Source organism: Rhincodon typus, unplaced genomic scaffold (assembly GCF_021869965.1).
Source record: "Rhincodon typus isolate 14 unplaced genomic scaffold, sRhiTyp1.1 hic_rhity00010050, whole genome shotgun sequence".
Lineage (NCBI taxonomy): Eukaryota > Metazoa > Chordata > Chondrichthyes > Orectolobiformes > Rhincodontidae > Rhincodon > Rhincodon typus.
Window position 1 is genome coordinate 2587 of NW_025975688.1, and position 651 is coordinate 3237.

The 651-nt window shown below is 52.1% G+C and overlaps 1 non-coding gene across 1 annotated transcript; it reads left to right on the forward strand.

Annotated features, from left to right (window-relative positions):
• The first annotated feature begins 327 nt into the window (after positions 1-327).
• On the forward strand, positions 328-401 carry trnan-guu. The gene has a single exon. It is a non-coding gene; the product is annotated as a tRNA-Asn (tRNA).
• The last annotated feature ends 250 nt before the right edge of the window (positions 402-651 follow it).

Below are 651 nucleotides of genomic sequence, written 5' to 3' on the forward strand. Positions count from 1 at the left end.
AGACAGATTCATGAGCAGGCAGGAGATGGAGGAATACGTAACCATGGGCGGGCAATTGGAATTAGCTCAGAATGGCGGTCGGCAGAGATTTATGCAGCACTGTCAGATGTTCCCCGCAATTGTTGAAAAATCTCTGCCTGAAACAACACCGAAAGATAGCAACATAGGAACAGCCAATTGCTGGCAAATGGGGCTAAATGAATTTAGGATATCTGGCCGGCATGGACGAGGTGCATCGAAGTGTCCCTTTTCGGGCTGTCCATCCGGACGACGCGACAGTTGCTGATCCCCGGTTTAATTGTTTGTTTGCAGGGCCCGCTCGCGCCGGTCTCTGTGGCGCAATCGGTTAGCGCGTTCGGCTGTTAACCGAAAGGTTGGTGGTTCGAGCCCACCCAGGGACGAAGGGTTCCTTCGCCTTCAACCCCGATGACCGCTATCCGGGATGGTTTTTTGGCTGCAAGAAGATAACCGTGTTCGCTCCTCACGAATCGAGCGAAGCCCAAAACAGACAGGTCTCAACGCGCAACCCAAGCGAAAATGGCAATGCCCGGCTACAATATCAATTTCCCACCAGTTACCTCTCACCCAGCAATCAAAACAAACATCAATGCAAAGCTGAATCTCCATCGTGAGACTCGGTCGGGCATCAAT